The 14,429-nt window shown below is 37.5% G+C and overlaps 1 long non-coding RNA gene across 1 annotated transcript; it reads right to left on the reverse strand.

The window, feature by feature from the left end:
• Positions 1-8,730: 8,730 nt before the first annotated feature.
• Positions 8,731-13,063, reverse strand: LOC140162664 (uncharacterized). The gene is made up of 3 exons (XR_011860320.1): positions 12,620-13,063; positions 11,518-11,636; positions 8,731-10,429 (listed from the first exon to the last, which is right to left on the reverse strand). It is a non-coding gene; the product is annotated as an uncharacterized lncRNA (long non-coding RNA).
• Positions 13,064-14,429: the final 1,366 nt, after the last annotated feature.

Consider the following 14,429-nt stretch of genomic DNA (forward strand, 5'->3'; position numbering starts at 1 on the left):
TTTTCAACATTGTTCTATAATTACTTTATCAACCATACTAATGGATACAGTCTTATACAGTTGTCATTCAATAACACAACCGATTTGTACCGGATTGTATTGGATTTTCTTTTCGCAGATCACAAAATCACTATCAGCTTTCTCTTAAACATTTGCAAATAGATATTTGATATGCAGTTTCTTCACTTTCTCTGTTTCTTCCCGAAAGCATTGCCTAAGATTTGACGTTTGGTAGGAAGTTTCAGATATTGAGTTGAATCAATGGGATATATTTACAATTGTGGTAATCCACGTACTTGTTCTATTAAAATGCAGATATTCGTACATATCTTTGTTACACCTACCTCTTACTATACGTTTCAGAAGTACGTGTCTCACGTTTGTCACGATTATTCCAACAAGATGCCATACAACAAAATGTTGCATCATAAAGCCTGGTTCATACGGTATATTCATCGATTATTTGATGCAACAAGTACTCGTTACTTAATGTATCTCCAATCTATACTGGAATACAGAGATAAAAAAAGACTAGTTTGCGTCTGACGTCATCTGTCAATCAAACTCGAGCACGGTTTGTTTTGTGTCGTGATAATATGAGTTGCTGAACGCGGCGGTAAAACCGGGCGTTTTGCACCTCCAAACATACAAACCATCACAAAAGTTAGGTGTTTATAGTAGGAAACTTTCTTTCGCGAAGAATTCGACGTCAACTACCGGGTGTCGAAAAAAAAGGTCAGCGTAGATTTTGAACATAATATAGATCAATGTTAACAAATAAATATTCCTTCAAATGGTAATGGTTTAATATGTACTTTCTACATAATAGCAACCATATAAATGTCAAGTTCACAATCCTGAGCAACCTGTTTACGTGGCATGTAAACATAAGAGAACAATAAAAGGTAATAACGATAAATTAATTGCGATATTGTGATACTCTTGACCAGTGGCGTAGCGTGGGTCATCAAATGGGGGGCACCGACCATGATTGGGGCACTGGATTTGATTGGGGCACAAGCCGTTTTTCGGCAATTTTGCTATGGGATTTAAAAAAATTCAGGTCGATTGTGGGCACGGGGCCTATGACGCTACGCCACTGCTCTTGACACCCTTGTCATCATGCAAGGCGGATCAAATAAATACCATCTGAAAAAAAAATGCTGTACCATTGTAAAATGCGGTTAGTTTTCTTAGTGCAAGCTCGTTTGGACACTAGGTATATCTGACTTTTCGACAAAAAACACTCCTTTGAATATAATTATATAAAAATAAAATAAATGAAGCAAATTGAATAACACAAACTTCTTGCATGGAATATTCGAATAATTATACAAAAGTATGGGTATGGCCTGATACAGTCTTGTTCAAAGCATATAATATGTTTTGTCGTGTAAATTCAATCTATATAAATGCTGCAATGACACAAGTTTATGACATTAGCAATGCGCAATGATTTGATTCGTGTAATATTCACCACACATTCTGCTCCATCCTCACAGCGGGATCCATGATCTTTTAATCTCATCTTCTCATCGACTCATATCATGATCCTATTGTACTTATGGGGTATATATAACAAGGTAATTATCTCTATTTTGGTGGACCTTTCAAAGTCACAAAGTTCTTTTCGCCAGCCTACTGGCTGGCATCTGTTTCATCGATGGGTTTTGTTTGCACTAAGGATTAGTCCTACTGGTATTGGTATGAATTGTTTTATTTTACTTTTTGTGGTGTAAATGTTTTGCCGTTTCAACGAACGAAAACGAGTAAGTATTGCCAGAGTTGTGTTTGAATTAAGTATGACTAATAAGAGTTATAGGTTAGGCCTAAATGTAACAATAATAGTTCTACCATAGGTCTACAGCATATTATCAACATGGCTATCAGAATAAAATTGTATCACCGATGATGTCACATTAGTGTCCTTGACCACGGAAAAGCGTTTTAGGATTCTTACATTTTCATTGTGTTCAAAGCTCCACATTGGTGAAAACCTAATGTCAATACGGTCTTTGGTTACGAACAATTTGAACACCGGTACAACAAAATGAAAGAAACGGAGAAAATCAAGTTTTTAGAATACTTTGTTTGAGTCATTTTAACACACCTAAAATACATGTAAATACATGGTCAACTTAGCAGCGATACCCTTGTGGGCAAAACATTTACCTTTTTAACATTTTTCCTTCGGAATTTCATCAACAGTATGTTCATGTGAAAGAAGAATGTTTTTCTTTTCTATTTTTCTGAAAAAGTCAATTTTGATTTTTCTACCGTTACACCCATTATTTGGCCCATATCTCAAAACTAGGATTGCAGAGTTCCGACTGATATTGCTTGATCGCATGACTTATCTGATAGTAAAAGCTAACATTTTATAGAAAGAATATTCAACAACTCTTCCTATACCTTTGTACAGGAGCCACCCGTTGTTAATCCGTGATGAATCCACAGTTCAGTAGCGTATACGCGAACACAATATTATTCTTATGTTGGTGTTAGCAGCTAAATATTACCGCTTCATTCTTTAGTTTTATTGCTGATATCAACAGAGAAATACCGCGATCTTCTTGTAAGGTTGAGTGGTAATGGCAAACGGACATTCCGAATGAAAGAATCATGCGAATAAGTCGATATTTAGCTTGTTTCGTTGTTGAAAGGGATTAAATCATGTTTCACAGTTGTTCATCACTGAGTTAACAACTCGCGTCCGGCACGTCTGCGTGGTTTACTTCGCTCGGCAGCGAAGTAAACCACTCAGACGACGCGGACGCACCGTTGTTAATCGGTGATGAACAACGGTGAAACATGAAATCCCTAAATTAATCTATTTTATGGAAATGTTACAATATGGCTTTGCACAGTATTTGCACAGTATATTTCCTTCGGATTTACATCAAAAGTATGTTCATGTGGAAGAAGAATGTTTTTCTTTTCTATTTTTCAGAAAAAGTCAATTTTGATTTTGCTACCGTTGCACACATTATTTGCCCCATATCTCAAAACTAGGATTGCAGAGTTCCGACTGATATTGCTTGATCGCATGACATATCTGACAGTAAATGCTAACATTTTATAGAAAAAATATTCAACAACTCTTCCTATACCTTTGTACATGAGCCACCCGTTGTTAATCCATGATGAATCCACAGTTCAGTAGCGTATACGCGAACGCAAGGTTATTCTTATGTTGGTGGTAGCAGCTAAATATTACCGCTTCATTCTTTAGTTTTATTGCTGATATCAACAGAGAAATACCGCGATCTTCTTGTAAGGTTGAGTGGTGATGGCAAACGGACATTCCGAATGAAAGAATCATGTGAATAAGACGATTTTTAGCTTGTTTCGTTGTTGAAAGGGATTCAATCATGTTTCACAGTTGTTCATCCCTGAGTTAACAACTCGCGTCCAGCGCGTCTGCGTGGTTTACTTCGCTCGGATAGCTAAAGCTGCCCTCGCGAAGTAAACCACTCAGACGACGCGGACGCACCATTGTTAATCGGTGATGAACAACGATGAAACAGGAAATCCCTAAATTATTCTATTTTATTTTGTGGGACCTGAGAGCACATTAGACACACCAAATTGCATTCTGATTACATTTATTTTTAAATCGATATCATTACTCGTTGACTGCCGATAAAACGCCCAATAAAGACTTAGTCACCGGACCGCGCCGGCCAGTTAAAGTACATGCCCTATCACACCACTCCACACCATACATACATTCTCCCAGTCACATTTCCCAAATATGAAATTAAAAAAAGTCAAATTTTAATTTACTTCTTTTAAAGTTTGGCAGAGGCGGGGTTCGAACTCACGGCGCAACGCTTAGTACTCTATGAGCCTAGCGCCTTAGACCACTCGGCCACTTGTCTTATTGTTATTCATCTGAAACTTATTTAAAAATATAATCGCAACTTCAACATAGGCCTACCACGTGACAAGCAAAGGCAGAAAACATACTATATTTTTGAATTTTATCTGCTTAAAACATAAATGTGTATTATAATAGAGCTAACATTATTTATATTGTTGAATTCTCAAGCGCATAGAGACAATTAATACGAGCGTCCTATGATACATACACAATACATAAAATCGATTTTGATCTTCGGCATTACTCGGTGACCTCCGATAAAACGCCCAATAACGCCGGTCAGTTAAAAAAAAATGCTTAAGTACATGCCCTATTGAGATAAGCAATCCTTTTGTGATATGTCCATTCATCCATATAATAATAGCAATCAGATTTTGGATGGATGTTTACACAGTGATTGGAGAAGAAGCTATGTAAATAATCAAAAGTACATGTCTACAAATTGACAAGGACAACTCCTTTTGTCAAAATTGTTTTCACCTATTGCTCAGTATGTTAATTAATCCGATTAATTACGTAATTTCGCCAGCGTATGATATATCAGTACTAATAATAATATGTAGGCCCAAGGAGGTTAGATATAGAAAGAAGAGGTAATAGATTACGTATCGCATATTGGTCCTTTGTGCCTATTACTTAGAGTTTCCGGGAGGAAGAAAAAAAGGAAGGATGAGAGGGAGAGGGAGACCGATGGAGTCAGAGGGCTCAGTTTAGTTTCAATAGGCCTATGCTAAAATTTTCGCGCGCATTTGTACCATAAGGTTCACTGTACTGGGTACTTTAAAAAATCCTAACCTAACCTAAAACATAACTTTAACCCTTAGATTGGAGCTCTACTAGAAGTAAAAATATAGATAGTGAACGAATTTAGTATTTCTATATCTATGTGAGAATGATACAACAGAGGCCCTGCATGAAATTATTGAACATAAACTTCTTCTTGCCAGGACAGAACTACACCCACCCACCGAGTTTGAGCCTCGTACGACCTAGTTTCATGCCCATATGACAGTTTTTAGTCATTTGAACTCAAATGACCCCTGGGAGGGGGGCCCCAGGGTCGGATGACTTAACGAACATAAACTTCTTCTTGCCAGGACAGAACTACACCCACCCACCGAGTTTGAGCCTCGTACGACCTAGTTTCATGCCCATATGACAGTTTTTTAGTCATTTGACCTCAAATGACCCCTGGGAGGGGGCCCCGGGGTCGGATGACTTAACGAACATAAACTTCTTCTTGCCAGGACCACACCACCACATTGGGTTCGTTACTTTTAATGCACTCGGTGTTTCTACCGTCCCGACTCAAACGATTCTAGAAGTTGTTCTCACAAGCCCCGCCTACTTTCCCTGCCTTCTCGGCAACCCGGAAGTAACTTTTTCCATTGGTTTGTGTGGTGCAAAATGAGGAAAATACCAATATTTGGCAACGAATTACAGGAATTCCAGTCATAGATCTCGACTGAAAATGGATACATTAGGTAAGTAACACTTTCATTTATGTCATATCAAAAAATTGTTGGAGATCTATGACCAGTTTGGTAGATAATCGAGTTGAAATGTGGGCATGTTTTTGGCATGGTCTAGGTGGGAATAACAGGTTCGTACATGTAAACTCAATGGGAATCTCTTACGACTAGGCTAAAATACAACAATATTTTGTAAATTTTCCTCGTAAAGAAAAGATCGGTCAAGGAAACCTATATGAATATGTTGTCAATACTTCACTTGACCCAAATATATGATTTATTTTTGTAATGAGAGAATCGCACATGGAATTTTAGAGGATTTTGATAGCAGTTCCCGCACCGTAGAAAAGCTGCTCTGTCATGAGCCGGAAATTCCATCATGAGCCTAGATCCTGATTTGTTTTGCCAATTGAAGCTTCTAATGTTGGCTGAATGTTTTTGATGATATCATGAAAGTCAATCTGTGACAAGATGTAATTTTGCTACGGAAAGTGCTATGACAAAACGATTTTCAGTTTTGGCTTTCTTTATAATCAAGGAGTTTAATTTGATATAAAATGATGCAGTGTTTGATGGCAAAATTTGACTGAATTCACCTTTCAGGGGGATGTAATTTTCTTCGGCAGGGGGTCATGAATATGTCGGTGACTGAAGTCAATTTTTTATGACCCCCCTCCATCGCGGATCGCGGGCTAAAATTTTTACGACCCCCCAATCGTGGGTCAAAAATTTTAGGACCCCCCTTCTGTCAAAATTTTAGAGCGGAGTACACGAAACGCGTTAAAATTTTTGACCATAAGCGTAAAGAAGGCGCACGGAGAGCGCAAAAATCTTGCATTGTATAAAGATTGTGTGCACATTTTGTTCAAAAAAGTGTAAGAAAAGTTACACCAGTCGCCAGCCCTTAATAATTCTATAACCCCCTATTTTGATTGCTACAAAAATTATAACCCCCTATTTTTGGTCTTAAAATTCTATGACCCCCCAGTATATTCATGACCCCCTTCTGAAGAAAATGATAGCCCCCTTATACCTATAAGGGGCTCAGCTGTGCAATAATTATGAGCCCTGGAAGGGAGGGTAAAATTGGGGGGGCAAGCAAGCGATCCGAGGGGGGGGGCAAGCAATTTTTGGCACACATTCATGGGGTGCCTTTTAAATAAAATGCTCTAAAAAGGCTTAGGAAAACAGTATGGAAACGCTGAAATATGCAAATTTTCATGCTCGCTGTGCTCGCAACATATCTAGACCTTTTAAGGTTTGCAAATTGGGATCCCAACAAATTTGGCATGTGTTGGGGGCAAAGATTTTTGGCAGGTCAAAAGAGGGAGGAAAGCGATTATTTTGCAGGCTGAGAGGGTGGGCAAGCTATTTTTGGTGGGTCGTTCGGACATTTTATTACCCCTGATAATTATTGCACAGCCCCTAATATGGCACATAAATGAACCCTGTGGTGTGCAACCGATGGTGGAGGGGGGATTGGGGGCACCAGTGGCAAAACTACACTTTCATTGCAATCAAGGGAACAGCTAGCTGGGGTAAATCTGCCACCACCGCCAAGGGGGGGGGCTGGGGAATACAGATGCATGTGCTCATTTGGGGGGAGTGGGTGGGCAAGGATTTCAAACCAAGCCGCTGTAACAGCCCCATGCGGGGATTGTGCCACTGTCCCAGCTTTACCCTGACAAATTTTCTAAAATCCTCTTTTTTCTTTTTCAGGCCTACTAAAAGGTCAGAGCTACACTGTACAAGTAACAACCAACTGCCAGACACCATTAACTGTGAGCCATTTCATGTCACATTTTGCAGCGGAGGCAGATGGAAGTCATGGAACAAATGAAATATTAAAAGGACTGAAATAATGACCGGATTCAGAAACGCACTTCAATCTCACTAATTGAAGAACAATACTTGTGTTGAAAGTCGGGACTCATAAATTAGGTGTAACAGAATGTGTGAAAATTTATTAAGATCTATTAGAAATATTCAATCCAATAGATTAGAATTCAATCTAATTCAATTTTAATATATGGGATTAAAATTGCTTAGATTGATTTTTAACCCTTAGATTAAAATCAAATTAGATGTATTCAAATTAGATTTTTTAAATCCATCCAAATGTTTTTAGATTAAAAATCAAATAAGATTGAATTCTAGATTGAATATTTCTAATAGATTAGATCCAATTTTGGATTTGTCCCAGATCACAATCACTTAGAGGGAATATGCTGAATTGTATTATAAAAATAAAGACTGCACAAAAAGTAACGCAGCTGTTATAAACATGCCTGTAGCGTTTGAACTAATAATAATTGTGTTCACAATATTTCAACATAGAAAGAAGGATGATTTATTTACGCGCATTTTGATACCCCATTAGTCCAATCTCGTTCAATAATAACAACACAGCAGTGTTTTTAAAGAAAAATACCCGAATTGAAAGTTGCGGTTATTTGTATTGATATGAAGTCATTGATTGAAACCATTGATTGCTGTAAATGGCAACTTTTAAATTTGTGGTTTTTCTTTAAAAGCACTATGTACTGTGTTATCAGTATTGAACGACATTTCACAAATGGGGTATCAAAATGAGCGTAAATAAATCATCCTTCTTTCTATGTAGAAATATTGTGGAAACGATTACTAGTTCTGAACTTATAGGCATATTTCAGCTGTGTTACTTTTTGTGCAGACTTTTTATTGGATATCTTCCATCACACAATAGAGGATACATGTAGTAAAAAAATCCCCATCATTTATTATCTATTAATGCAGGCGTCACTCTGCAGCCTGGACCCACCCTCCTCAGGTCATCACCTTTCTTCACCTGAGCCAATTATTTGTAACATCAGGATTTCACCATCACTTCACATACTTTACAAAAAGCAAAGGCAAAGCATCACTCTTATCAGCAAATGTGTTAGTCCAGGCTTCACCCTTTGAAATATTTCCATAGGTGAGGCTTCACTTTTGTGAACCAACTATCATTGGGGATTTATAGGAAGCATGGCGACAGGTAGTGGATACGATGTCACATCACCAGAAAACACAAATTACTAGTCAAAGCTTCACACCTTTCATGATGTGTAATAGGTAAAGCTTCACCCAATGAAGAACAAAGAACGTCAGGACTTCACTACAACAACAAATAGGTCAGGGTCAGGCTTAGGCGTCTAATAGATGTCTATATTTGGTGACCTCTGAGGAGGGTGGGTCCAGGATGCAGAGTGATGCTTGCATAAGTAGGTGTGTTCAACTGTTTTGGTTTGTTGGACTTCCTTCTTCATACTTTTTTAATGAAAAAAATAGTGCTTTTATTTTTTTCACTTTTTTACAGATCTCAAAATAAATTAAAACAATGATCAAAGCTACATATTCACCATGCATTTTTGTTTATTTCATGAACTCTTGTCTTTCTAATAATTATGTACCAGAGAAATAGGTGTAAAAATACATTTAGTAATGAAGTATGAGATAATGAGTGCAAAAAGACCATTTATTTACAGTCTATTGGCAGCCACTAGTCTTTTGAGAAGGCTTTTGTTCAGACCTTCATTTGGGGGGACCCTTTGTCAAGGCCATTTGGCACCACTTGTCAAGAGGAATGAAGAACACCTTGAAGTTAACAAAGATCAGGGCACAAAGGCCAAAACTGAAAAACTGCAGGCAATGGCCCTGACTGAAATTCGAGTCCAGCTTGTGTGTTAATATGGTGCCTTCACAAAAGACTACATTGTAGCATTGACTGACATCGGCTAGTCTTTCCTGAAGGCTTTGGGTGTGAATGCATTGATGCACAGTCACAGCTTTCATGAAAGAAACAGTGTCTGCCAATAATAAACTATGAACACTTACACTCCTTTAAAAGCATTTATAAGTCAAGGGTTTACATGTGACCTTCTTTTATTTTAGTTTTATGTTAAGGGTTTACATGTAGGGTCTTCTTTTATTTATTTAATAAATAACAGACATTAACGAGGCCTTATCTGCAATAGCTGCCAAGTGTCATATTTTAGATAAATTATCAAAATGTCTATGGGGCAGCTATTGCAGTTAGGCCTTCTGGTCCTAAACCCTTGATTAGTGGACTGGATACTCATCATATTTACGGGGATGAAGGTAAACCAGTAGCAGCTACTAAACAATTTGGTCTACAATTACTTTATCCTGCATCCGCTAATCCTAAGGTGCGCTAGTCATAAATGTCACTAGTCCAAGAAAAAAATGGTCGCTAGTCCTAATGGCTGCAGATTTTCCATTGCTAAGGTCTTGTAAACCTTATTTATTTTTGGACTTGTGAACCATTTCCTATTTTTTCGGACTAGCGATCCGTATTTTTGGACTAGGGAACCTTGGCTATACATTGGTTCCCCTCAAGTTCAGTAGTGACGTAGGTGCATATTTTAGTGGGCGCCGTATTGAATCGTGTGCGTATAGTTAATTGTGTAGCAAAAAAGGGTGGTTCGTGTGGCGCAGCCATGAAAAGACATTGACGTCACTGCTGAATTTGAGGCAAACCAAAGAAAAGTGCCTAGAACATTTCCAATAATTCCATGTAACTTTTACAGCCTGTAAGGAACTATGCATTACGATTACATCACATGATGTCAGAGTCATTTGTTGAGGTCCTTATTATTTTAATAATTGGAGCAAACATTTACTAGTTAGTTTATGCACCACATAAATTACTATGCAAGTATTTAAGTTCTCATCAAATGTTCACCCTCCAGAAAAGATTTTCTTCAAAAAATTTAATTGTTGACATAATGTTGGGAAAGTTTATAATGCATGCGAGTGATAGCCCTACTACGGCCTTTTGACTGTGGTGGTCCAAAACCATGCTATATCGTAAAACCTGGCTATATCCAGAGAACTGCTAAACCCAGACTGCTAATTCCCCCTTTTGGGTGGAGCGGTTAGTGGGTTTTAGCAGTTCTCGGATATAGTGTGTTTAAAAAGCCCTATAGTACGGCTAGCGAGTGATGCGACAGATAACAGATGCCAGCTGTTGACTTCCAAACCATCATCCTCTTTGTCTTTCACGAAACCAGTATCCTCAGTAGTACTGCTGCACCTGGAAATTGGAATAAAATAAAATAATAGCCAATGATTAATTATTACACATTATTATCAGGATTATGGTATCTAGGCTGTTTGTGTGCCTTTTGGGGGTACTACACCCCTGCCCAATTTTGTGCCTATTTGTGCATTTTTCTCAAAATTATAGGGCATTGGGGACAAGTAAGATATGTATATTATAGGGGCAAGGACTACAACTACTGCACTGGAAATTTTATATCAGCACAGACAACAGTTGTGGAGTTACAGTCAAAAATGAGGGAAAACCAATATTTGATCAAAAAATCAATAACTACTTGCTTTGAGTTGCTGAATTTTCAGTACAGTAGTTGGGAGTCCTTGCCCCTATACATATCTTACTTGTCTCCAATGTGCTATAATTTTTGCGACAAATGCAACAAATAAGCACAAAATTGGCCAGGGGTGTAGTACTCCTTAAAGCCTTAATGTACTATCTTTTAAATTTTTAGATTTTCCTTCCAAAATGATAAATTATTGTAGCAGAGTCATGATATGCTATTTCAATAGGTGTGAGGTCAAAGGTCATAAAGTCAAAAGTAGTCACTTGCAATCATTTTGCAATTTTAATTTTTTTTTATGAACTGTGAGAGCGGAGACAGATTTAAAGCACTAATCTGTAATTTACTAAGTCTACTAGTCGTGCATAGTTTCATGGGCATAGCCATCTTTTTTTTTAGTAAGGAGGGCAAAATAAAACTTAGGTGGTACACAAAAAAACTCTGCATTGCAAAAAGTTGCATCATACAATTATACATAGAGAGGTTGTATGTCTTTGAGCTTCTAAAAAAGGCTTAATTGGGACGTAGCACGCAAAAATTTCGTATTTTACACTATTTTCGGTCATGATCAGGTTAATTTCGGTAGAAAAGGGTTCCTTGTCCCTTTTCTTTTCTTTTGCCCTTCTGATTTTCTCTTTTATTTTTTTGTCAGAGGGCACTTTCATTTCATATATACCTGTCGTGCCTGAGAATTAAATATAGGAACACATAGGAATAAGGTATTGGCATTTTTGTGTGGTGTGCTGCACCCCTTGGCTACAACTTTGTAAATGAAATTACTTACATCCTCCTCAATAAGGAAAGCTGTGCTGTTCGGTTGCAGGTGCTTTGCTTCAGCGTGTGTTTATAGTTCAGATTTTTGGAAGATATGCCTTGCTGAATGGACCTTTCGTGTGCCAGTTTCTGGAAAGACAATACAGTATGACATTGTAATTAAAGCCATTGTAACATTTGCTAAGGGAAAGCCCTGAATATTTTTCAAAATTCTGTTTTTACACGATTGCTTTGTAAACATATAGTAGGCCTACATACTCTGCAAAAATCAAGACTTTATGTTTGCTCACTTGCTGTGGGTTGGGATTGAGACTGAAGATGAAGTCAAAATCATATTTTCCTATAGACGAATCAAATTTCACGCACTCCTGCACCTTAATGGCGGCCATAGCCGCGACGGGGACCAAACTATCTCACCTAAAATGTGAAATGATGCGCCCTTGAAGGATATTTTAAACTGCATTCTACCACCCGTGTTACACGCAGACAAAAGAATGATGACAGTTTACAACACAAAAGAATCTCACATCAAATTTTAAGCGGGTTTAATCCACCCAATTGGGCACTCACAACACCTGTTTGGTGCATGCAGGGACCCTAATAAGGCCAAATAAAAAAATAAACATGTTTCACGTCCCCTCCCGCTTCCTTTTTGAGGTTTCTTCAAATATATTTTTATTTTTTGTTTTTCGGTTATAACTTTTCAAAATATATGTCTAGGAAGTTAGGATGCTTTCTATAGCCTTGTTAAGATACAAGAAACACGTTAGGAAGGTTTTGTGATCATTTGAGGGGGTGTAACTCTCCTCCTTTTTCCAGGCATTATTGTATACGCTAAAACACTGAGCTCTAAAGTATGGCTATTTACACCAATTTTGTGATAAAAAATAGAAAATAAAATGACCCCTCTTCCTCCTTTTTTTCGAAAACCCGGACGTGAAACATGTTTTTTATTTTACTTGGCCTAATGGCCGACCAAATCCTGACCATGACTTGGCTCGTTGGATTCGTCTATACTATAGCGAATCCTCACTGCCAGTTAAAATTAATGTTGTGTCGTTTAGTTTTACTTGTGCATTAAAAAAATTAATGAGTTATAAAAAGAAACTCACCTTGCAGAGTCGAGGTACAAACAACACACCCAACATACTCAGCCAGGAGAACGGTATACACATACACGACATACACACTGTATTGCAATGATCATGAATGTACAGTCATGACAGTGCATGAACAACAGATCTGTGTGATGCAGTGGTGAATGGGACAAATCTCGTCATGTTTTCGTGTAGTCCGAGGTGCTCTGACGATAACACTCCGATCGCCAGGCAATCTACGTGTAGTAGGCCAGTGGGACAACGAAAACGCTACGTGAACGAGCTAGTTTTCGTGGTATATTCGATGTCCGTGGCCTTAAACTGTCCTTATCCATCATGTCATTTGCTTCTCTAAATATTCAGTGAATTGAATACTAATATTACTATTGCAAACTAGTCCAAGCACGTCGCTAAAATGAGGCAAATAATTCGATTTTCGCAACTGGATACTTCTGTCAGTGTTAAAAAAAAAAAAAAAACAGCTGATCGAGGTCAGAGGTGAAATCTGTCAATCAAACTACTTTCGCGCATGCGCAAATGGCACACCTGAACTTAGGGAAATATTTTGCCGAAGGCATTGAGGTGGTGTGTGCCAGGACAGAGCTACACCCACCCACCGAGTTTGAGCCCCGTACGACCTACGACGGCCTCACATAGCAGTCACAGACAAAACCTAAATCTACAGAATTACTCGTCGATACTCGAAAGAGCTCAAAATAAATAACTTAGAAAATTTTCTTGATGTCCTTTAACATGTTTTCATAGTTAACCATCGTTAGCCATGGAAATCTATCATGAGAACTGACCGGTGACTAAGTCCGATTTATTGGGACGTTTATCGGCAGTCAACGAGTAATGTAATACAATTTTGAAGGCAGATCATTAAAATAATTATATTTTTGACATTTTAACAGTCATAAATCTAAATTTTAACCGTCACAAATCTAAAGATATGTACTTAAAGTGTATGTAGCTGGGAGGAAAAGCCGATGATCATAAGATCATTTTCACCTTGGGTATTGAAGATGTAGGCCTACATGAAGTGTCATAAAACACATACATGTACAATTGTGGGCCTTTTGAAAACGTTTATGTTTTTAACAAATATTTTCCACTTAAAATGGGACAGATTAACATTCAACAGCAATTTAACCAATTTTATTAAAGTCATTATTGTTATTTTAATTTAAGTGCAATCTAGTCATGCTTTAGCATGAACTTTGTTAGGTATTTTCAAGAAGAGCAGTTTGATTTATGTATGTGGTTTATGAGATTATGTTCCATAAGGAGACAAATGTAAATAACATCAGGGTCGCCTCTGGCGTATTAAAGCCATGTAAAATGAAATGCGTACATGGTAAATACGGTTAAATGCAAATAATAAAAAAAAACTAGATCAAATGTATTTTCAATCTTACAACGTATAGCCGTAAAGACCTGCTAACTTTGAATTCATTTATGAAATTAAACTTACGCGTAAAAGATAATATGTTATTCATCTCTACACATCTTTGAGTACTCGGAAAAATATATAAACACAATACAGTACATAATACATTATTATGTATTGTTATGTTCTGTAATGTATTGATTATAATTATTTACTTGCTTTACTTTACAAACACTCTTGTTGCCTGCTGTATGATTTAATCTACCAAAAAAACGTTGACAACGTAAAGAAAGCAGCAAGTTTAAAAAGCCCCACCTCGGCTCACTTTTTGAAACTTGGTCCCATTTGTAAAACGTACTGATTTCCTGGAACTAATTTAAACTTTATCATAATATTATCAATTTCAAACATTTCCAGATGTGTTATGTGTCTTTA

The sequence above is a fragment of the Amphiura filiformis genome, chromosome 10, assembly GCF_039555335.1.
Source record: "Amphiura filiformis chromosome 10, Afil_fr2py, whole genome shotgun sequence".
NCBI classification, from domain to species: Eukaryota; Metazoa; Echinodermata; class Ophiuroidea; order Amphilepidida; family Amphiuridae; genus Amphiura; species Amphiura filiformis.